The sequence below is a fragment of the Grus americana genome, unplaced genomic scaffold (assembly GCF_028858705.1).
Source record: "Grus americana isolate bGruAme1 unplaced genomic scaffold, bGruAme1.mat scaffold_350, whole genome shotgun sequence".
NCBI classification, from domain to species: Eukaryota; Metazoa; Chordata; class Aves; order Gruiformes; family Gruidae; genus Grus; species Grus americana.
Window position 1 is genome coordinate 31,703 of NW_026561627.1, and position 23,915 is coordinate 55,617.

The following is a 23,915-nucleotide window of genomic DNA, read 5'->3' on the forward strand; positions in this document are numbered from 1 at the left end:
CCCAAATACACCACCCCTCCTCCCCCATCCCCCACTCCCCCCACCTCCTCCTCATCCCTGCTCGGGCTCTACTTCCCCCCCTGCCACCCCCATGCTGCCTGCCAGAGCCCTGCGCTTGCTGGCCGGCTTTGGCAAGGCGCTCTGCCCCTGCTTCTTGCCCCGCTTCTCGCAGACGGCAGCCTGGGACGGTGGCAGGGCCATCCCCGCAGCCCCCCACGACTCCTGGGGCTCCATCCCCATGGTGTAGAACTCTTCCATGCTCAGGATGGCGTCGGTGATCTCGGGGACGCTGTAGTCGGGGGTGAGCAGCTCCTCGGGCAGGGAGAGCGAGGCAAAGTCACAGTGGGGGGTGGCTGTGCCGGTGCCACCAAGCTCCCCAGGCACAGGGCTGCTGCCCAAACCATCCTGACTGACCCCCCGCTGCATCCAGGGAGACACCAAAGAGCCTTCGGGCCTCTTTGAGAAGCTCCTCCTCAGAGACTGCAAAGTCTCCATCCGGGTCCCCAGGGGCTTGGTTGTGGGGGCCAGCAGAGGGGCTGGGGGGGGGTGTCACGGCCCAGGGGGGATGTTGGTTCACCTGGCTTCTAGGAGGTGAAGCGGGAGAGATGGCCCCAAGCATTGGGGAAATTCTCTGGGACTTGGATTTCCTGGGCACGCATCAGCCAGGCGAGAGCAGGGACGCTTGCCTGGGCTTGCTGAAGCCCTGTGCCAAAAGTGCCCTGGGGACAGGGCTGATGGGGATGCTGGGCGTGCGCGGGGGCCGGGGATGGCGAAGGCGGCGGGGTGGCAGAGCAGCCAGGGGTGCCGTACCTGGTGGTGGTAGTGCCTGGGGGCCCTGGGGTGCCACGTGCAGTGAGGGTGGCCAGGCTGCGGGGAAGGGCTGCTGCTGGCGGGGCAGTGGGCACAGGTTGGCTGCGCCTGGAAGAGAGACAGGAGCGATGGCCGATGGTCACCTCCGCTCTTGCCCCCAAGAGCGTCCCTGGGGTGCAGGGGTCAGGGTGGGTCTGTACCTTGGAGGTAGAAGGTTTGGGGAAGGACAAAAGTCTGCAGGAGTCGGGGTGCCGGGGGGTCCCGGGGGCCGCGTGGTGGGAGCCGCAGTGGTGGCGGCGCCATGTTGCGTTCTGGCTGTTGGCTGCTAAGGACTCTCTGGCGTCTCCCAGGAGGGAATGTGGGGTGTCCGCGTGTTCCGCCCCGCCCCAACAGCCTCCCCAGCCCCTCCTGCCTGGGGAGGGAAAGGGTTCAGGGGGGGCCTTGCTGCGTTCCCAGAGCTGGCATGTCCTTGGGATTGGTGGGACTTGGTGGGACGAGTGCCACGCCTGGAGTGCTGTCATGGAGGCTGCAGGCTGTTCAGGAGGGGTAGGCAGGGCAGGCGAGGTGGAGGGGTCGCACTCTGTGGAAGGGAGAGGTTGGATGGTAGAGCCCTTCCAGTCAGCAAGGATGTGGTGGAGAGCCTCTGGGTGAGGCTGAGGGGCATGGAAAACAAAGCAGCTGTTGCAGCGGGTGTCTGCTACCGATGGCCCAGCCGGGATGCCCGCACTGCGGAGTTATTTGATAGGCCCTGAGGAGAAATCTCTGGACGAGCAGCCCTTGTCCTGATGGCAGATTTCGACTTCCCAGACATCCGCTTGTTGTCCAAACAGCGGATTCGTTACGCAGTGTACACTAAGCCAATTCTCACACACGTAGGAGATATATTGCTTTTTATTCAGGCCTGGGTGCTCGGTGGATTTCCACAAATCAAGCACACCTAATGCCCGTTCCCTGTCATATTTATACACAAACCTTCCAAATTAGGAGACTCCCAGTTACAACGATTGGTTCATATTTCTTTTGGTAGTATGCAAACTAGAAGGCATGCTCGGTTCTTTTCTCGGCCTTTATCTTTGGGTAGGTGGCATAATTTGGGTAGGGGGCTCATGGGTCAGTGGTTGCGGAGACCCTGGCCCAAATTACCTTTCCCCTAGTCTCTCAATACTTCTGGCACTCCCCAATGGTTCTTCAGGGTCTGTTGATCAGACTAACGATGTATGGGTTATGCTTCTACCTCTTGACAAGCACGTCTTCCTTGACACCTTGTCTGGGTAAATAGGAACTGACATAATGGTAGCACTGGACAATGGCCATCCTCAGGAGTCCCTAGCCGCTATTTACAAAACTCTCTGTGACATCCTGAACTGTGAAGAACTATCATCTGTAGCATTCTTAACTATGGAACTATGCAAAACTATTGGTAACATTTTAGCTGCAGATTCAGGATTAACTTTTAACCTCGATGAAGGATATCCTGGTCCGACTCAAAGCACGTGATGAAACTGTGAAAAAATCAAGGTGTGGAAGGATTATTCACTGTATAAAATCGTCTTATAGGCAGCGCGCTCTGTTGCCCTGTGGATAGTATCATGTCATCACCGGCACGACTGGTAATTTTCCGTTTCTTTCCTAGTACAAGGATGCATTGATGGAGGCAAATCCAGGGGTGCAGGTGGTGCCCCACAACGAAGCAACCTGTGGAACCCCAGACATCGCCTGTTACAAAGAGGAAAAAGCAGGCTCTGCAAAAGAGTTACCAAGCCTGAGGAAAGGGGCCAAAAGTGAAGCAATGGCACAGCATAACTTTGGGATGGCAGGTGAGATTTCCATCCCTGTTCCTCAAAGGGAACAGCCTCGTTTTGTTTGAGGGTGCGGTGTTGGAATCAAAGCGCAAGGCCAGTTTTCTTTACTGCAGACTGCGCTGTAGTGCAAATAGCTTTCGTGTCCCACATGGAGTTGCCAGGTGCGGTGGGTTGACCCTGGCTGGGGGCCAGGTGCCCACCAGAGCCGCTTTATTACTCCCCTCGTTCACCAGACAGGGGAAAAAAAGTATAACAAAAAGCTTCTGGGTCGAGATAAGGACAGGGAGTTTCTTAAGTCTTCTCCCTCCTCTCTCCGGCTGCAAAAGCTCCCTTTCTAACTGGTTTTTTTCCTTCTTAACTATGTTATCACAGAGGCGCTGATTGGCTTGGCCTTGGCCAGCGGCGGGTCCGTCTTGGAGCTGGCTGGCATTGGCTCTATGAGACACAGGGGAAGCTTCTGGCAGCTTCTCACAGAAGCCACCCCTGTAGCCCCCCCCGCTCCCAAAACCTTGCCACGCAAATCCAACACACTGTGCAATAAAGTTTAAAGGGCTTAGAATAGTCTGGAAGCCCCAAAGCTGGAGCTCGCGTTAATGCTCCCTTTAATGCACAAAAGGCTTTTTCTCGTTCAGGACCCCAAGCTATGGGTTCCCCCTCCTCATTTTTCATTGCCTCATTAAGAGGTTTCGCTATTTCACTAAATCCAGGAATCCACGGCCTACAAAATCCCACTTGTCCTAAAAATCCCCTTAATTGTTTCTTTGTTACTGGTCTGGGAATTTCTTGTCTAGCTCTTACCCGTTCTGGATCTACTTCTCTCCCTCCCTGGTTTAAGAATAAACCCCAGATCCTTCTTTACCTGGTGTTGACAGAGTTGCAGTTTGGATAGAGATGCACGGTGACCCTTGTTTGCAAGTTGGCTGCACAGATATTCAATATCCCGCGTACAAGCTTCAGCCCTATGGCTTGCTAGTAACAGATCATCGACATCCTGAATCAAGACAGAACCGCCAGGAAATTTTAAATCTCTTCGATGGTTTCTGAGAACTTGAGAAAAAAATAGTTGGTGAACTAGTGAACCCTTGTGGCAAGTGTGTCCAAGTCAACTGTTTCCCTTGCCAAGTAAAAGCAAAAATGGATTGACTTTCTTCAGCAATGGCTATGCTAAAACCTGCTCCTGTTAAATCCAAACCAGTAACATATTGTGCCCATACAATACAGGTGTTTGGGTAAGAATGAAACTGGGGTCAGGGACAAGAGGGTGTGGGGAAATTACATGCTCATTTACTGCGCGGAGATCTCGAACAAATCTGTCTTGCGGATCCCCATCCTTATCTAATCGAAGTTTACTTACTGGCAAGATTGGAGTCTTAGATGGACTTTGGCGTTCCTTGAGTATTCCTTTTTCTAAGAAAACTGCAATCCGTTTTTGAGTACTCGGAATAGCCTCATCTGCAATCGGGTACTGTTTCATTGATGGAGGTGACCCTCCTTTTGTGTTCATTATTACCGGTTCTGCGGCTAACGATAATCCTATCTCATCACCAGAGCTGCTCCACAGTTCCCGGGGAAGTGCTTCAAGTCCTTTTGGGATTTTAAAAGCCGACCAAATTCCTGCAAAAGATCACGTCCTAGCAAAGACACAGGTGAATCTGGAGGTACCACAAATCTTCCCCATACCATTTTTTCTGCAATGATCATTGGAAGTGGTGTCGAAATAGATTTTATTTCTTGTCCAACAACCCCTCTTATAAGTACCTTTTCTTTAGAAATCCATGTTTGTGGGAGTGCATCATTCAAAAGGGACAAGGTTGCTCCTGTGTCTACTAAAAATTCAACAAAAAGTCCGTTTAGCTTTGCAGTGATCTGTCCGTACTCGTTTACCTTCACTCCTGCATTGGACATCTTCGCAGTCCTTCGGCAAGCGTGGAGTTCAGCTTATTATTTTTCTGTTGTGAGTGAGGGCACGGTGGATACGGTGGATTTGATCCTCGTCCAGCACTTCCTGGGCGGAGTGGGCACTCCCGCTGGGCATGTCCTATCTTCCCACAAGAAAAACACTCTAAAAGGTTGGGATTAGATTGGTTAGGGAAAGGAGGAAAGGGAGCCCTTTCCATCAGTCTTTTTCCCGTCAGTTGTGGCTAAATTCCAGATGGGGTCCTCAGTGGGCCAGGGATTTAATCCTTGACCTCTCTGAGCAATTTCTCAGTCCTTTTGAAGAATTTTCTCTCACTCATCCATCTGGAATAGTTCTCTCAGCAAAGTTTTCATGTCACTCCAGTTAGGTGTGTAATCAGTGACTATTCCAGCTAGCATTTGTGCACATCCATCTGCATCGTCTCTTCATCTTGGCATTTTACTTTGCCACGTGATCAAGTCACCTTGTTTCCAAGGTTTGTGGCGCATCACAGCAGTCACTGCAGGGCCATCAGGAGGAGCTCCTGGTCCTGCTCTGGGATTTGGGATGTAATGCATTTTCGTGGCAAACATCCTGACCTGCTTGGGGAAGGTCAGTTTCCTCGGCCTCAGGGGCAGAGGGAAGCGAGCTTACCCGTAGTTTAGATGGCTTACGTCTTTGATAAGACCAATCCTACCAAATATACCAATAATCAATACTTGGACTTGCAGTATCTTCTAAAATGATCCTTCGAAATGTTAACTTATGGGGCTTAAAAGTTCCTTTGGGGGGGGGGGGGGGGGGGTGTGCAAATATCCATAGGTCCTCCCCCTCGAGTTCGAGTTAGGAATGGCCATTCCTCCTGACACAACCCAAACAGTCTTGTCTTTTGTAAAGTCTGTGCCCCATAAATCTTACTCCAATTTTCTAAAACCTCAGCAAGGGGCTTCCCCCTTTCAATGCTGGGTGTAGTTCCCGTTTCTTAAATTTCTTTTCCTCTTACCAAATCTTTAGCAAGTTTAAACACAAGAGTACTCCCAGTATTGTCTGGAATCACCCGTGTCCAAGTCTCTTAGGTGAACGCACCTATTTTTGTTATGCCAGCAATGAGCATTGGTCACGGGTTTGTCCAGAGAATTAGCTGGTGCTCCTTCCTCTTGCGTCCTAGGGTCCCATCTGGGTCGCCATCTGTTAGAGGGTATGAGAAATGGACCAGACGTGAGTTGCCCTGGGTTTGCTTTCTTGCAGCGCTGGATGCACGGGGGAATCAGCTCCGCCCAACGTGCACGCAGGTGATTACCAACGCACAGCTTATATAGACTCAAAACATACATATTCACCATTTTTCTCAAAAAAAGGCAGCCCTATGAGAATCATTTCTTGGAATTCATTTACGTAGTCTCCTCCCCGTCACGCATGCTCAGTGATTTGAGTCGGTGGCCCTCAAGGGGTCTCTGGTGGTCGTCAGTGGTCGCGCAGCCGTGTTTGCTGGATGACCCTCTTCTTGCAGGCACGCGCAGTATCCTCGCCGTGGATGCACCTGTCCGTAACAGCTTACTTCATAAGATTAATATTCCCGGGCCTAGTGTCCGGTTGGGTAGGGACTGTACGTGGAACGTAGGAGCATTGTACATTGCCATGGTCAGTTAGCTTCATTACCTGTTACCTTGATTACAAACTAATTATTCCAAGCTAATCATTCTGTAGTTTCTGTCTCACGGCCTCTATGCCACCATTACATTTTCCCCTTTTTGGAAGTTTCCTTCCAGGCCTTGAGTAGCTTTCTGGTTAGCATAAGTTTTCTTAGAGCTAAGCTTCTATATTTTCTGCAGTTCCCTCCTTTTGGTTTTTTTTGCATCCCTGCAATTATTTATGTCTCCAAGCTCCTTGCAATTTTGCTATTATACTAGAAAGACAGGTTATACAACATTGAAAAATCACTGTTATACATGCGATCCCTTGATACCAAGAAGCATGATTTTGCAATTGCATTAAAAAAAAAAATAAATTTGCAGGCACAACGAATACTGAGTTCCCTGTTCATCTCCATCCAGAAGGCTCGTTTTCACTGGAATATAAGTTCCAGGTACCGCTAAAACTCTCCCAAATAAAACTTCTGCTGGAGATGCACCCACTGGTTGCCTCGGTGTGTTTCTAATGTCCCAAAGTAGTAAATTTAGCGCTTCTGGCCACTTCAAGCCAGTTTGTTTACAGGTTTGAACTAATTTGGCTTTGATGGTCCTAGTCATCCTCTCTACTTGCCCTGATGATTGTGGGTGATAAGGTGTGTGCAATTGCATCTTGATGTTTCATGAATGCTAAATTTGCACTAAAATTGCGGCAGAGAAATGTGCTCCTCTGTCCGAGTCAATTATTTCAGGAACTCCGTACGTAGGTATTCTCTCTTTCAAGAGAGCTTTAACCACCGCTTTTGAGTGGTTCTTTCGAGTTGGGAAAGCCTCCACCCAGCCGTGGAGATATTAGCCTGTGCAGGCTGCCCATGGACGTGCTGGTAGCCGGGGATGGACGCCGGCAACAGCAGGGGGGCTGGGGCCACCGCTGTGCCCTCTGCGCTAGTGCCACCGGATTCCCCAGGCATGGAGCTACTGCCTTGGGTGCCGTTTTCCCTGGACCCCCTGTGCTCCCTCCCCCTCCCACACAGGCACGGAGCCGTTCTGGAGAAACAGCTTTTAATTGACAAAACACAAAAGGAAAGGTGCCATCAAAGCTACTCTAACCCCCCTCCCCCCCCCCCAAATACACCACCCCTCCTCCCCCATCCCCCACTCCCCCCACCTCCTCCTCATCCCTGCTCGGGCTCTACTTCCCCCCCTGCCACCCCCATGCTGCCTGCCAGAGCCCTGCGCTTGCTGGCCGGCTTTGGCAAGGCGCTCTGCCCCCGCTTCTTGCCCCGCTTCTCGCAGACGGCAGCCTGGGACGGTGGCAGGGCCATCCCCGCAGCCCCCCACGACTCCTGGGGCTCCATCCCCATGGTGTAGAACTCTTCCATGCTCAGGATGGCGTCGGTGATCTCGGGGACGCTGTAGTCGGGGGTGAGCAGCTCCTCGGGCAGGGAGAGCGAGGCAAAGTGGCAGTGGGGGGTGGCTGTGCCGGTGCCACCAAGCTCCCCAGGCCCAGGGCTGCTGCTGAAAGCATCCTGGCTGACCCCCACCGTGTCCAGGGAGCAACCAAGGAGCCTTAGGGCCTCTTTGAGTGGCACCTCCTCGGACACGGTGAGGTCGCCTGCCAGGTCCCCAAGGGCTTGGTTGTTGGGTGCAGCAGAAGGGCAGGAGGGGTCGTAGCTGCCCAGGGGGATGTTGCTGCCCAGCTGTGCCTCCGCAGGGGTTGCTGCGCTGCAGATAGTGAGCTGGGCAGGCTGCTCCTCGGTGTGCCGGTTGCTGGGGATGGACGTTGACAACACCGGGGAGGCAAGGGCCACCGTGCTCCCCTCTCTGCCCATGCCACCATGGTCCCAATGTATCAGGTTACTGCCAGCATACTCCTGGATGACCTCCACCCCGTCCAGGGAGCAACCCAAGAGGCTTAGGGCCTCTTTGAGAAGCTCCTCGTCGGACACCTCAAGGTCTCCTGGCAGGTCCCCCAGGGCTTGGCTGGGGGAGTCATGGCTGCCCGGGGGGATGTTGGTGTCCGGGTGTGCCCCCGCAGGGGTGGCCGTGCCGCAGGTGTTGGTCTGGGCAGGCTGCCCCTCGATGTGCTGGCAGCCAGGGTTGGACGTCGGCAACACCAGGGGGGCTGGGGCCACCACTCTTCCCTCTGCACGGGTGCCACAGGAGTCCCCAGGCATGGGGCTGCTGCCAGGAACATCCTGACTGGTCCCCACCGCATCCAAGGAGACACCAAAGAGCCTTAGGGCCTCTTGGAGAAGCTCCTCCTCAGAGACTTCCAAGTCTCCATCCGGGTCCCCAGGGGCTTGGTGGTGGGGGCCAGCAGTGGGGCTGCGGGGGGTGTCACGGCCCGGGGAGATGTTGGTGCCCGGGTGTGCCCGCACAGGGGTGGCCGTGCCAGAGCTGTTGATGTGGGCAGGCTGCCCCTGGATGTGCCGGTAGCCAGGGATGGACGTCGGCAGTGCTGGGGGGGCTGGGGCCTCCGCTCTCCCCTGATAGTTTTGGGGTGTGAGGTGTGTCGGCTGTCCCTGCGGGGTCAGAGGGGCTGCCCAGGCCGGGAGGGTCCTGCAGCCCCTGGGGCCCCCCCACAGGGCAGCAGCCGGCAGAGAAGCGGTGCCATGGCTGAGCATGGAGCTGGCCGGGGCAGGCAGGTTGGTGACCGTCCACTCGATGTGGAAGACCCAGGGGTCGAAGAAGCAGCCGCATGGAGCCCTCTGCAGACCTGTGTGGGTGAGAGGGAGCCGTGCTGGGCCAGGGGGTTGGGGCCCTCCAAGGACAGCCACCGAGCTGGCCCCGATGGCCCACATCCCCCAGCTCTGTGCTGGGCACGTGGGGAGCTTGTGGCCGGGGTGCTCCGCGCGGGGTGAGCTGCTGTGCTGGTGGGACAGGGTTGCAAAGCAGGGAGGAGACTGGCTTCTAGGAGGTGAAGCGGGAGAGATGGCCCCAAGCATTGGGGAAATTCTCTGGGACTTGGATTTCCTGGGCCCGCATCAGCCAGGCGAGAGCAGGGACGCTTGCCTGGGCTTGCTGAAGCCCTGTGCCAAAAGTGCCCTGGGGACAGGGCTGATGGGGATGCTGGGCGTGCGCGGGGGCCGGGGATGGCGAAGGCGGCGGGGTGGCAGAGCAGCCAGGGGTGCCGTACCTGGTGGTGGTAGTGCCTGGGGGCCCTGGGGTGCCACGTGCAGTGAGGGTGGCCAGGCTGCGGGGAAGGGCTGCTGCTGGCGGGGCAGTGGGCACAGGTTGGCTGCGCCTGGAAGAGAGACAGGAGCGATGGCCGATGGTCACCTCCGCTCTTGCCCCCAAGAGTGTCCCTTGGGTGCAGGGGTCAGGGTGGGTCTGTACCTTGGAGGTAGAAGGTTTGGGGAAGGGCAAAAGTCTGCAGGAGTCGGGGTGCCGGGGGGTCCCGGGGGCCGCGTGGTGGGAGCCGCAGTGGTGGCGGCGCCATGTTGCGTTCTGGCTGTTGGCTGCTAAGGACTCTCTGGCGTCTCCCAGGAGGGAATGTGGGGTGTCCGCGTGTTCCGCCCCGCCCCAACAGCCTCCCCAGCCCCTCCTGCCTGGGGAGGGAAAGGGTTCAGGGGGGGCCTTGCTGCGTTCCCAGAGCTGGCATGTCCTTGGGATTGGTGGGACTTGGTGGGACGAGTGCCACGCCTGGAGTGCTGGCATGGAGGCTGCAGGCTGTTCAGGAGGGGTAGGCAGGGCAGGCGAGGTGGAGGGGTCGCACTCTGTGGAAGGGAGAGGTTGGATGGTAGAGCCCTTCCAGTCAGCAAGGATGTGGTGGAGAGCCTCTGGGTGAGGCTGAGGGGCATGGAAAACAAAGCAGCTGTTGCAGCGGGTGTCTGCTACCGATGGCCCAGCCGGGATGCCCGCACTGCGGAGTTATTTGATAGGCCCTGAGGAGAAATCTCTGGACGAGCAGCCCTTGTCTTGATGGCAGATTTCCCAGCCACCACCTGGGAATACCATACTGCTGTGACGAGCAGGTCTTGGAAATTCCTGAAGTTAGTGGGCTGGAACTTCTTTTGTCCCAAGTACTCAGGGAGCCTACTCGGAAAGATGGAGCCTTCCTAGACTTGCTAGTTGTGAATGGGGAAGGGCTCGTTGGTGACGGGATGGCCTTGGCCAGAGTGATCCTGAAATGGTTGAGTTTAAAAGGGTCAGTGTCATGAGAAAATAGGCCGGCAGAGTTGCTACCCTGGAGTTCAAGAGCGCAAAGGTTAAGCCCTTCAGGGAGGTACATAGCAGAGTGCCCTGGGAATGTCGGTTGGGAGCCGAGGAAGGGCGTGATTGTCTTGAGGCTTTGAAGGGCCTTGCAGCGAGCCCTGTCCCCGCTGGAAGGGATGCTGGTGGTGTTCAAGACAAAGGCGTTGCAGCCCTTGTCATCTTGTGTGTCCGTCCATGTGCCCGCCAGCCCGCAAGGTGTGTCCTGCAGGGACGCGTCCTGTCCTGGCTCCCCCGCCAAAGGGCTGCTTCCCCTGGGGAAGGAGATGGGGGAGCTTCCCCCCCACCATTGCCTGCCCCACCGGCGGTGACTCGACCCTGGGGGTGGCTCGGTGCCCTTTGAGACTCGCCGGCCCTGATCTGGGGCTCAGCGGGGCTTTTGCACCTCTTGGGTGCCGTTTCCCTGGACCCACTGTGCTCCCTCCCCCTCCCACACAGGCACGGAGCAGTTCCAGAGAAACAGCTTTTAATTGGTAAAACACAAGAGAAAAGGTCCAATCAAAGCTACTCTGACCCCCCTCCTCCCCGTGAGCTTTTTCACTCCTTCCCAGTTAGACTCCCTTCGGCCTCCAGTGCAGTTACCTGTGGGGATCCCCCTGTCACTCCAGAAATACGGACGGGTTCTGCCCTTTCATAGCCTGATGGCATTAGGGTACACTGTGCACCCGTGTCCACAGGAGCCTTCTACTCTTGTGGGTCTGATGTGTCCGGATCCACACAGTCCGGTAAACCCGGTGGTCCCTTTTCTCCTTGCGGCTGGAGGCAGGGCCCCTCTAATCCTGCCCATCATAGCTGTTCCTCACTTCTTGTTAAAATGACTTAGAAGTCCCTTCAAGAGGATCTTACTTAAGATCAGCCCTCCACTCGCTCTGGGGAACTGCCCACTGGCAACTGAAGAGGCATTTTTCCTGGAAGAATCCATCTTTGTGATGCTTTTGCCTTGCAGCTCACGTATTCATGCCTGTAGGGTTTTCCATCCGGCGTCCTCATGTCCTGTCCGTGGTCACGCAGGTAAAACCACAGGGTATCTCCTGGTGTGTACCCTCTATATCCTCTCTCTTGAGCAGAGGCACGCTTACTCCTAATAGCTGAGCTACTGTTCCGTACAGGTGGGGAGTAGGACATATCCTCTCTAAATGGCTGGAACTCCCGGGACAGTTTCTCCACGGCCGAGACAAGGCAGGAAGAGAGGCTTTCTTTGTACTGCCGGACTTGGCTAGCCATTTTATCCACTCTTGTCCCCTCTTTCTCTTCCCAGTCCATAACTGCTAATGAGTTTCCATATGACGATGGTGCACTCTCTACAAGCTTCCGCCACGTGGATCACGTGCACTGGACTTCGTCCAGCAGTTCAGCACCTGGTTTGGAGTGGCCCGAATAAACGGTGTTCATAGGAACTCCGCTATGATCGTCTCAGCAGAATCTCCTTCTGGGAACAGTGAAAACCAATGGCCTCTTATTGAAATGGGTTATTTCTTGGTTTTCTAGGCTTTTTTTTTAATTTTAGCTTTTGCAAAACTGAGAATTGCAAGTTTCCATGGAGCTCACAAAATGGAAGCCACTTTTTTAGAGCCATAACCTCAGCCCTCTGTACTCTTGGTTACTGCAGAAAAAGCAAAGGTATACAGAGAAACGATCCATTGGCGAGCTGTGTGTTTAATTGACGAATATTATTACTGTCCAAGGAGTTGTATTACAGATTGATCTTTCCTTTTTGAAAAATCAGAGGCTGTGTTTACATTGCCGGGGAGTAAAAAAGTCACCCGAGTGCCTTGGTACCAAGAAGCCACCTCAGCATAGTTGTGGGGTTCTCCTCTGCATAACTTCACCTGCTTCCTAGTAGACACGGTGCTGCCCAAGCTCGGGGGTTTCCAGTGCTCAACCCAGCTTGGCCTGAGCCACATCAGGAGTTTCTACCCTGTGCAGCAAGAATTTCAGAAACTTAGGACAAAGCGTTCCGTCCCTGCTGTTCTGCTCACACATACCTTGGTGTAAGAGAGATTGGTAATTGGCAAGGAAAGAATTCCTTGTTGATTTGAGAAATCTCCAAGTGACCCACAGAGAACCCAGTCATCTGGAGGGTACGTCCCTACTGAGCACGTGGCCCGTGGACTGAGCTGCGAGATAGGGAAGCTCCTGATGTCGGCTTCAAAGCAAGCCTCCTCCATCTGGTTTTGCTCCAGGTGGCTGCTTGGTTGCCATTTGTTTTCAAAAGACACTAGCACTGGGAATTCAGCTTGGGGGCTTGGAGAGGGAGAGAAGAAGCAAGCATGTCTTTCCCAAGGGCAACTGCTTGGTGCTGGGAAGGACGCCCCTCTGTAGCAGCGTCAGCGTAGCTTCCGGGTGATGCAAAGCTGAGAGGATCTCCCAAGTCAGTGCTGCAGGAACGTGGCAGTTTGAGGACCGTGTTACAGCTCTTCTTTTGCATATCACTGTTGCTCAGGCAGGGTGAGAGCTTTGGTTTCCATTCCTGTTATCTCCAGGAGGAGACGGCCATGGGAACCACCGCTGCTTATGCAGTTCTGTGCAAAACAAGCCTGTGGCATGAGAAGAAAGATTTGGAAGACTTTTTTACTGCCTTCCAAATGATTTTGCATGCTCAAGTAAAAGAAAATCATCTCAGTTACTGAGACTGAATTAACTTTTTATTTTCCCTCTCCTTCAGGCCCATCCGAGGAAAATGGAGGAACAAATTGTATGGGGGACATTTGGGAGTTGAGGGGGTGTAGGTGTGAGATTTCAAGTAGTTTGTGCGTGGCAATAGTGAGAGAGCCTGTATTGTTCCAATGCATTTAGGGCTAACTGCCTGCTGGTGATCCTCCCTCAGCTCTCCCAGACGCACATCAGTCTGTACAGCCTTAGCACATATGTTGGAGAAAGAACAGAGGGTGCAGAAAATTAGCAGAATGAGCTTTTTTTAACACCTTCATTGTATCATATTACACTGCAGCCTTAAAATCAGGGTTAGCGAGAACGTTTTTCTCCAGCCGCAAGCTTTAAGCAAATACTGGTAACTGATATAAATGAGCAATATCAGGGCAGCAAGTAAGGTCTTTTAAATCTTTTAAATTGTTGTGGGGTTTTTTTCTTTGAATCGCTTTAAGACTTGAGTTACAGTAAGGCAGTTTCTCATCTGCTCTGCCAGTCAGCACAGTAAGCTTATCTGAACATCCCACTATTAGCCCAACTGAGCTACATGAATGTCACATTTGCAGTCGGTGCTTCCATTTCATTGGACTGTTTTACTGTTTTACAGCATAGCTCTGCTCTGAAAATGTTAGAGACTATAGCTAAAGACTGAGAGAAGCTAATGGATGCTGTGTGCTTTTTTCCAACTTGAAGAGCATGGACAAGTTCAGAAATTTTTGATAGAGATGATATGAAGATGAATTAAGAACATAAATGAATTCAGGTGGAATTTCTCTGTATCTGCTAAAATGCTGCCTTTCTTCTTCCCCTTGAGGTAGAGTCCATTTAGTGGAAGACTGTTCTCTAAGTACTGGAGACCTTGAGCGTGAACGGTATCTTCTGGATGGGGCTGCCCTTGCCCTTGAACGGTGATAACCATCTGACCTTCACCTGCAACGATTGTTACGACTCTTCCCTTCGCCTCTTCTTGGATACGGTGGCGATCGCGAGTGGGAACGAGAGTGGGAACGACTAAATGAGTGAGAGCAGGAGGCAGTGTGGGAGAAGCACTGCAGGGAGACTTGGACCTTAAAGAAACCCAAACAAACCGAGGAAAACAATAGAGGAAGTTAATTCAAACCAGTCACTGGGCTGGGAAAGAAGGCCTAAATCTTGGGGGACCTCAAGTCTGGTGGCCTCCTGGAGAAGAAACAATTACCGTGAGAGATTTGGTGCTTCTAGAGAGCAGTGCCTGCCTGGAGTCTGGTCGTCAAAAACCTTTGCAGAAAGGTATGTTGTGAAGGAGCACCAAAAGACCTTGCTAGTGACTCACACCAAAGGAACTCACTCGGGGGGAAGACTGCTGCCCCTGCCCGGTTTTGGTTGGGAGGTGTCTGCAGGAATGGTGGGCTGGCTGGTGTCAGGTGTTTCAAAGGTGCTATGCGGCCACAGCACCACTTTGCATGGCAGAAGGTGACGTGGTAACTTTTGGTAGACTGATGACAGGGGTGAGACAGACCAGCTGTTGGATGCATATTTGGCCTTTCCCAGGTCTAGAGCAGCAGCAGCAGCAGCAGCAGCAGCAAGCTGTAAGGCCTGACAGCTTGGGAACAACTGCTCTGAGTTCTGCGTCAGGTTTTGCCACCAGGAGCATCTCATGACACTTGTCTCACCCCTGCCTCAGCATCCAGGGCCACCTTGGCCCCAAGTGTCACTGGATGGACAGGCAGCCTTGTGCCGGGTACCGCTGCAAGGCTGGGAAGTGGCAGTAACTCCTGCCCCTAGTCCTGCCCCAAATTCAGCCTCATGGCTATTCCCTGTCTCTCGCAGGTCCTTTGCAATCTACAGCACATGGGCAAGCAGCCTGAAGCACAACGTCCGACATACAAAGCCTGGCTGTCTTCCTGCCGCCACTGGAGTCCCTTCCTGCGAGTGAGCTGCTCGCCCTCTTCTTTCTCTGCTCTGGATCTGCCACCACGAACTGAAGGGCCACTGGAGCTGGGGGGTCTACAGCCCTGATTTACCATTCCAGAGGTAAGGAGAGAAAGTGACCGTCCGAGGGTTTCATGGGGATGGGAGAGCAGAGCTAAAGGTAAAAACAGATTTCCTCTGATTTCCAATATAACCTACAAGTAATCCACAGAACACAAGATCATCCTTTCACCTCTGGCTAATAAGAAAGCCTTGTCACCTTCTGATCATCTGCTGCCATTTTTTCCCCCTTTTCTCCTGGCAAAACTTGTCAAATTCACTTTCCTCTAACCTGTTCATGGTTTTGGTCAATCTGCTTGCTCTGAGGAATCTATTTCATGGACAAACTCTAACCAGTCCTGCTCAGCAGGAAACTCGGGAGTCAAGAGTGCAGCCTGGAAACCGGTGACAACCCACTGACTTCAGTGCTAGAAAACTATTTTCTTGGACTTCACGCTTTTCATATGCAGCAGTAAAGGAAGAAAGTAGAAATTCCTGAGGTGGCCGTAGCATTGTTGTCGCTCAAGCATGTTTTGCACATGGTAATGCACCTTTCTTGGATTTTGGTTGTTCAGATGAGGCGCCTCCAGCCTTTCTCTTTCTCCTTGGCACAGCTGAATTTTTCCTGTCAAAAGGAACAGGGCTGTATTGAGGGAGGAGGTTGAATTTCTTCTCAAATTCTTCTTCCAACTGTGCTAAGCTAAAGGGCAGGCAAAGCCAATCCAATTAAATGTAACTCCATTTCTGTAGGAAAAAAAATATCTTGTTTAGGAGAGTGTGTGCCTATATACATTCCTGTCTACATAATGTAGAGAGAGAGGGAAAGAGAGAAGCGCGCACACATGGTAAACATCATACTGTGAACCCAAGTTTGGGAGGAGGATGTACGCTCCAGCTTCTGCATTTGTAACTCAGTACAAATTGATTAGTTGTGTATATGAAAATTAGAAAAAATACAGAAATTAGGAAAACAAGACCGTAAAACCCATAAATAAAGCAACCAATAACATGGTTTGTAAAGCCTCACATGAAAGTCCTACCACTGGAATGGAACCATTCAAAAAGAATGGAACAATTCAAAGCAGAGGAATCACAGAGTCACAGAACGGTAGGGGTTAAAAGGGATCTCTGGAGATCATTGGTCCAGCCTGCCCTGGGAGAGCAGGATCACCTAGAGCAGGTTGCACAGGATAAGAAACATCACTATTGCTCCTGTTTGATATTTTTTGGCATGGCATTACTTGGTAGTAGTGTTTGACCTGGAAGCCTTGAGAAGCCCTAAGATGAGGGAAAAGACCACCAGTGGTTCGGTGGCATCTGCCACATCACAAAAGTCATGCTTATGAGCATGACCTTTCCGATGCCAAAATTATCAGCTTAGCCTTTCCATTTTCCTGCAGGCTATTTGAAATATGGTGAATGATACTTGAAGATGCATTAACAGTGGTTTTTAATATTGAACCAAATTAATTCAGAATCCTCGTTTTGCTTTGAGACAGATGAGTGAACCTACTCAGGACCCCACTGGAGTTAAGGGATCTCGTGCACTGCACTTTGCAGGAAGAGGGCCGCAACTTGCTCTCTTCCTGCCGTCACACATTCTCATGATTTCTTCATGCAAGGTTTTGTTGGAATACACACGGCTCCTCCTTTCCACCATCTGCCTGAGAACTTCACCTCAGCGGAGGGGAGTTGTACCTTTTCTGCCGGAACCTGAAGTTCTCAACTTTCCAGGTGAGTAATTCTTTTCTTTTGGGTTTGTCCCACTGCAGGGCCATCGGACACGCCCCCCCCCCCCCCGATATATCATCAATGTCTTGGTACGTTTTACCTCTCCCCTCGGGGATGATTTCTGATAGTGCTGGGGCCAGGGCGTGATGTGCCAAGGTAGGCGAATGCCCATATCCTTGTGGCAAAGGAGTAAAGGTCTATTGTATACCTTCCCGTGTGAATGCAAATCTATCTCGATCGCCTTCCTGTGGAGGAACCATGAAAAACATCTCTGTTACATCAGTGGGGGCTAAAATGTTGTGGGATTGTTCCTGTCTGGTGACAATCAGTTGGGCTGTATTAGGCACGGCCGCTGTCAGGGGACCAGTGCCTGCGTTTAAGGGCCAATAATCGATGGTTAGCCGCCACTTCCCGTTTGGTTTGCAAACTGGCCGCACTGGAGAGTTATCAGGGGAGTGAGTTTGAATAATTACCCCCTGTTCCTGCAGCTCTTTGATCATGGGAGCGATTCCATCTGTAAAAGAAATGTACCAGACGTGAGTTGCCCTAGGTTTGCTTTCTTGCAGCGCTGGATGCACGGGGGAATCAGCTCCGCCCAACGTGCACGCAGGTGATTACCAACGCACAGGTTATATAGAATCAAAACATACATATTCACCATTTTTCTCAAAAAAAGGCAGCCCTATGAGAATCATTTCTTGGAATTCATTTACGTAGTCTCCTCCCCGTCACGCATGCTCAGTGATTTGAGTCGGTGGCCCTCAAGGGGTCTCTGGTGGTCGTCAGTGGTCGCGCAGCCGTGTTTGCTGGATGACCCTCTTCTTGCAGGCACGCGCAGTATCCTCGCCGTGGATGCACCTGTCCGTAACAGCTTACTTCATAAGATTAATATTCCCGGGCCTAGTGTCCGGTTGGGTAGGGACTGTACGTGGAACGTAGGAGCATTGTACATTGCACCATTGTACATGGTCAGTTAGCTTCATTACCTGTTACCTTGATTACAAACTAATTATTCCAAGCTAATCATTCTGTAGTTTCTGTCTCACGGCCTCTATGCCACCATTACATTTTCCCCTTTTTGGAAGTTTCCTTCCAGGCCTTGAGTAGCTTTCTGGTTAGCATAAGTTTTCTTAGAGCTAAGCTTCTATATTTTCTACAGTTCCCTCCTTTTGGTTTTTTTTTTGCATCCCTGCAATTATTTATGCCTCCAAGCTCCTTGCAATTTTGCTATTATACTAGAAAGACAGGGTATACAACATGGAAAAATCACTGTTATACATGCGATCCCTTGATACCAAGAAGCATGATTTTGCAATTGCATTAAAAAAAAAAATAAATTTGCAGGCACAACGAATACTGAGTTCCCTGTTCATCTCCATCCAGAAGGCTCGTTTTCACTGGAATATAAGTTCCAGGTACCGCTAAAACTCTCCCAAATAAAACTTCTGCTGGAGATGCACTCACTGGTTGCCTCGGTGTGTTTCTAATGTCCCAAAGTAGTAAATTTAGCGCTTCTGGCCACTTCAAGCCAGTTTGTTTACAGGTTTTTAGCTAATTTGGCTTTGATGGTCCTAGTCATCCTTTCTACTTGCCCTGATGATTGTGGGTGATAAGGTGTGTGCAATTGCATCTTGATGTTTCATGAATGCTAAATTTGCACTAAAATTGCGGCAGAGAAATGTGCTCCTCTGTCCGAGTCAATTATTTCAGGAACTCCGTACGTAGGTATTCTCTTTTTCAACAGAGCTTTAAGCACCGCTTTTGAGTGGTTCTTTCGAGTTGGGAAAGCCTCCACCCAGCCGTGGAGATATTAGCCTGTGCAGGCTGCCCATGGACGTGCTGGTAGCCGGGGATGGACGCCGGCAACAGCAGGGGGGCTGGGGCCACCGCTGTGCCCTCTGCGCTAGTGCCACCGGATTCCCCAGGCATGGAGCTACTGCCTTGGGTGCCGTTTTTCCTGGACCCCCTGTGCTCCCTCCCCCTCCCACACAGGCACGGAGCCGTTCTGGAGAAACAGCTTTTAATTGACAAAACACAAGAGAAAAGGTCCCATCAAAGCTACTCTAACCCCCCTCCCCCCCTCCCTCCCCCCCCCCAAATACACCACCCCTCCTCCCCCATCCCCCACTCCCCCCACCTCCACCTCATCCCTACTCAGGCTCTACTTCCCCCCCTGCCACCCCCGTGCTGCCTGCCAGAGCCCTGCGCTTGCTGGCCGGCTTTGGCAAGGCGCTCTGCCCCCGCTTCTTGCCCCGCTTCTCGCAGACGGCAGCCTGGGACGGTGGCAGGGCCATCCCCGCAGCCCCCCACGGCTCCTGGGGCTCCATCCCCATGGTGTAGAACTCTTCCATGCTCAGGATGGTGTCGGTGATCTCAGGGACGCTGTAGTCGGGGGTGAGCAGCTCCTCGGGCAGGGAGAGCGAGGCAAAGTGGCAGTGGGGGGTGGCTGTGCCGGTGCCACCAAGCTCCCCAGGCCCAGGGCTGCTGCCGAAACCATCCTGGCTGACCCCCACCGTGTCCAGGGAGCAACCAAAGAGCCTTAGGGCCTCTTCGAGTGGCACCTCCTCGGACACAGTGAGGTCGCCTGCCAGGTCCCCAAGGGCTTGGTTGTTGGGTGCAGCAGAAGGGCAGGAGGGGTCGTAGCTGCCCAGTGGGATGTTTCTTCCCCCATGTGCCTCCGCAGTGGTGGCCATGCCGTCGATAGTGAGCTGGGCAGGCTGCTCCTCGACGTGCTGGTAGGCGGCGCTGGATGTTGGTAACACAGGGGAGGCAAGGGCCACCGTGCTCCCCTCTCTGCCCAAGCCACCAGGGTCCCCATGCATCAGGTGACTGCCGGCATCCTCCTGGCTGGCCTCCACCCCATCCAGGGTGCAACCCAAGAGGCTTAGGGCCTCTTTGAGAAGCTCCTCATCGGACACCTCAAGGTCTCCTGCCAGGTCCTCCAGGGCCTGGCTGGGGGAGTCATGGCTGCCCGGGGGGATGTTGGTGTCCGGGTGTGCCCCCACAGGAGGTGCCGTGCCGCAGGTGTTGGTCTGGGCAGGCTGCCCCTCGATGTGCTGGCAGCCAGGGTTGGACGTCGGCAACACCAGGGGGGCTGGGGCCACCACTCTTCCCTCTGCACGGGTGCCACAGGAGTCCCCAGGCATGGGGCTGCTGCCAGGAACATCCTGACTGGTCCCCACCGCATCCAAGGAGACACCAAAGAGCCTGAGGGCCTCTTGGAGAAGCTCCTCCTCAGAGACTTCCAAGTCTCCATCCGGGTCCCCAGGGGCTTGGTGGTGGGGGCCAGCAGTGGGGCTGCGGGGGGTGTCACGGCCCGGGGGGATGTTGGTGCCCGGGTGTGCCCGCGCAGGGGTGGCCGTGCCAGAGCTGTTGATGTGGGCAGGCTGCCCCTGGATGTGCCGGTAGCCAGGGATGGACGTCGGCAGGGCTGGGGGGGCTGGGGCCTCCGCTCTCCCCTGATAGTTTTGGGGTGTGAGGTGTGTCGGCTGTCCCTGCGGGGTCAGAGGGGCTGCCCAGGCCGGGAGGGTCCTGCAGCCCCTGGGGCCCCCCCACAGGGCAGCAGCCGGCAGAGAAGCGGTGCCATGGCTGAGCATGGAGCTGGCCGGGGCAGGCAGGTTGGTGACCGTCCACTCGATGTGGAAGACCCGGGGGTCGAAGAAGCAGCCGCATGGAGCCCTCTGCAGACCTGTGTGGGTGAGAGGGAGCCGTGCTGGGCCAGGGGGTTGGGGCCCTCCAAGGACAGCCACCGAGCTGGCCCCGATGGCCGCCATCCCCCAGCTCTGTGCTGGGCACGTGGGCAGCTTGTGTCCGGGGTGCTCCGCGCGGGGTGAGCTGCTGTGCTGGTGGGACAGGGTTGCAAAGCAGGGAGGAGACTGGCTTCTAGGAGGTGAAGCGGGAGAGATGGCCCCAAGCATTGGGGAAATTCTCTGGGACTTGGATTTCCTGGGCCCGCATCAGCCAGGCGAGAGCAGGGACGCTTGCCTGGGCTTGCTGAAGCCCTGTGCCAAAAGTGCCCTGGGGACAGGGCTGATGGGGATGCTGGGCGTGCGCGGGGGCAAGGGATGGCGAAGGCGGCGGGGTGGCAGAGCAGCCAGGGGTGCCGTACCTGGTGGTGGTAGTGCCTGGGGGCCCTGGGGTGCCACGTGCAGTGAGGGTGGCCAGGCTGCGGGGAAGGGCTGCTGCTGGCGGGGCAGTGGGCACAGGTTGGCTGCGCCTGGAAGAGAGACAGGAGCGATGGCCGATGGTCACCTCCGCTCTTGCCCCCAAGAGCGTCCCTGGGGTGTAGGGGTCAGGGTGGGTCTGTACCTTGGAGGTAGAAGGTTTGGGGAAGGGCAAAAGTCTGCAGGAGTCGGGGTGCCGGGGGGTCCCGGGGGCCGCGTGGTGGGAGCCGCAGTGGTGGCGGCGCCATGTTGCATTCTGGCTGTTGGCTGCTAAGGACTCTCTGGCGTCTCCCAGGAAGGAATGTGGGGTGTCCGCGTGTTCCGCACCGCCCCAACAGCGTACAGCCCAACAGCTACTCTGGACGAGTAGCCCTTGTCCTAATGGCAGATTTCGGCTTCCCAGACATCCGCTTGTTGTCTAAACAGCGGATTCGTTACGCGGTGTACACTAAGCCAATTCTCACACACATAGGAGACATATTGCTTTTTATTCAGGCCTGGGTGCTGGGTGGATTTCCACAAATCAAGCACACCTAATGCCCGTTCCCTGTCATATTTATACACAAACCTTCCAAATTAGGAGACTCCCAGTTACAACGATTGGTTCATATTTCTTTTGGTAGTATGCAAACTAGAAGGCATGCTCAGTTCTTTTCTCGGCCTTTATCTTTGGATAGGTGGCATAATTTGGGTAGGGGGCTCGTGGGTCGGTGGTTGCGGAGACCCTGGCCCAAATTACCTTTCCCCTAGTTTCTCAATACTTCTGGCACTCCCCAATGGTTCTTCAGGGTCTGTTGATCAGACTAACGATGTATGGGTTATGCTTCTACCTCTTGACAAGCACGTCTTCCTTGACACCTTGTCTGGGTAAATAGGAACTGACATAATGGTAGCACTGGACAATGGCCATCCTCAGGAGTCCCTAGCCGCTATTTACAAAACTCTCTGTGACATCCTGAACTGTGAAAAACTATCTGGAACATTCTTAACCGTGGAACTATGAAAAACAATTTGTAACTTTTTAGCTGCAGATTCAGGATTAACTTTCAACCTCGATGAAGGATATCCTGGTCCGACTCAAAGCACGTGATGAAACTGTGAAAAAATCAAGGTGTGGAAGGATTATTCACTGTATAAAATCGTCTTATAAGCAGCGCGCTCTGTTGCCCTGTGGATAGTATCATGTCATCACCGGCACGACTGGTAATTTTCCGTTTCTTTCCTAGTACAAGGATGCATTTATGGAGGCAAATCCAGGGGTGCAGGTGGTGCCCCACAACGAAGCAACCTGTGGAACCCCAGACATCGCCTGTTACAAAGAGGAAAAAGCAGGCTCTGCAAAAGAGTTACCAAGCCTGAGGAAAGGGGCCAAAAGTGAAGCAATGGCACAGCATAACTTTGGGATGGCAGGTGAGATTTCCATCCCTGTTCCTCAAAGGGAACAGCCTCGTTTTGTTTGAGGGTGCGGTGTTGGAATCAAAGCGCAAGGCCAGTTTTCTTTACTGCAGACTGCGCTGTAGTGCAAATAGCTTTCGTGTCCCACATGGAGTTGCCAGGTGCGGTGGGTTGACCCTGGCTGGGGGCCAGGTGCCCACCAGAGCCGCTTTATTACTCCCCTCGTTCACCAGACAGGGGAAAAAAAGTATAACAAAAAGCTTCTGGGTCGAGATAAGGACAGGGAGTTTCTTAAGTCTTCTCCCTCCTCTCTCCGGCTGCAAAAGCTCCCTTTCTAACTGTTTTTTTTTCCTTCTTAACTATGTTATCACAGAGGCGCTGATTGGCTTGGCCTTGGCTGGCGGCGGGTCCGTCTTGGAGCTGGCTGGCATTGGCTCTATCAGACACAGGGGAAGCTTCTGGCAGCTTCTCACAGAAGCCACCCCTGTAGACCGCCCCCCCCGCTCCCAAAACCTTGCCACGCAAATCCAACACACTGTGCAATAAAGTTTAAAGGGCTTAGAATAGTCTGGAAGCCCCAAAGCTGGAGCTCGCATTAATGCTCCCTTTAATGCACAAAAGGCTTTTTCTCGTTCAGGACCCCAAGCTATGGGTTCCCCCTCCTCATTTTTCATTGCCTCATTAAGAAGTTTCGCTATTTCACTAAATCCAGGAATCCACGGCCTACAAAATCCCACTTGTCCTAAAAATCCCCTTAATTGTTTCTTTGTTACTGGTCTGGGAATTTCTTGTCTAGCTCTTACCCGTTCTGGATCTACTTCTCTCCCTCCCTGGTTCAAGAATAAACCCCAGATCCTTCTTTACCTGGTGTTGACAGAGTTGCAGTTTGGATAGAGATGCACGGTGACCCTTGTTTGCAAGTTGGCTGCACAGATATTCAATATCCCGCGTACAATCTTCAGCCCTATGGCTTGCTAGTAACAGATCATCGACAGCCTGAATCAAGACAGAACCGCCAGGAAATTTTAAATCTCTTCGATGGTTTCTGAGAACTTGAGAAAAAAATAGTTGGTGAACTAGTGAACCCTTGTGGCAAGTGTGTCCAAGTCAACTGTTTCCCTTGCCAAGTAAAAGCAAAAATGGATTGACTTTCTTCAGCAATGGCTATGCTAAAACCTGCTCCTGTTAAATCCAAACCAGTAACATATTGTGCCCATACAATACAGGTGTTTGGGTAAGAATGAAACTGGGGTCAGGGACAAGAGGGTGTGGGGAAATTACATGCTCATTTACTGCGCGGAGATCTCGAACAAATCTGTCTTGCGGATCCCCATGCTTATCTAATCGAAGTTTACTTACTGGCAAGATTGGAGTCTTAGATGGACTTTGGCATTCCTTGAGTATTCCTTTTTCTAAGAAAACTGCAATCCGTTTTTGAGTACTCGGAATAGCCTCATCTGCAATCGGGTACTGTTTCATTGATGGAGGTGACCCTCCTTTTGTGTTCATTATTACCGGTTCTGCGGCTAACGATAATCCTATCTCATCACCAGAGCTGCTCCACAGTTCCCGGGGAAGTGCTTCAAGTCCTTTTGGGATTTTAAAAGCCGACCAAATTCCTGCAAAAGATCACGTCCTAGCAAAGACACAGGTGAATCTGGAGGTACCACAAATC

At 53.1% G+C, this 23,915-nt stretch overlaps 1 long non-coding RNA gene across 1 annotated transcript; it reads left to right on the forward strand.

Annotated features, from left to right (window-relative positions):
* Positions 1-14,876: 14,876 nt before the first annotated feature.
* Positions 14,877-22,386, forward strand: LOC129200613 (uncharacterized). Its single transcript, XR_008575001.1, has 3 exons — positions 14,877-15,014; positions 16,451-16,685; positions 22,072-22,386. It is a non-coding gene; the product is annotated as an uncharacterized LOC129200613 (long non-coding RNA).
* The last annotated feature ends 1,529 nt before the right edge of the window (positions 22,387-23,915 follow it).